The sequence below is a fragment of the Meleagris gallopavo genome, chromosome 22 (assembly GCF_000146605.3).
Source record: "Meleagris gallopavo isolate NT-WF06-2002-E0010 breed Aviagen turkey brand Nicholas breeding stock chromosome 22, Turkey_5.1, whole genome shotgun sequence".
Classification (NCBI taxonomy): Eukaryota; Metazoa; Chordata; class Aves; order Galliformes; family Phasianidae; genus Meleagris; species Meleagris gallopavo.
The window spans coordinates 11,312,840-11,313,191 of record NC_015032.2 but is presented as its reverse complement, the minus strand read 5'-3'; positions in this window follow the sequence as shown (position 1 = coordinate 11,313,191).

The following is a 352-nucleotide window of genomic DNA, read 5'->3' as shown; positions in this document are numbered from 1 at the left end:
ATATATATATAACCTGCTAGCCAGTTGGCTTTGGATCTCTTTCTGTATGAAACACATGTTGGTATTTGATTACTCACTATAACAGCATCCATCTGTGAGAAGGGCTGCAGTGCTAATACACACACAAAAGCAGTAATCTCATTCTCAATATCAAGAACAGTTTTATCTACTTTATTTTTTTTATATTTCCCTGCTGAGAACAGGTTGTGCATAGGGCTCTGGGGCAACTTCTTTGCAGTCTTTCCACTGTGAACACCTCCCCTTTCCCTACCTCCCCTTTCTCATTTGAGCTGATCCTTTACACAACCCAGCATTGGTTTTCCTGTCATGTTCATCAACTGGCCCAAAGCCA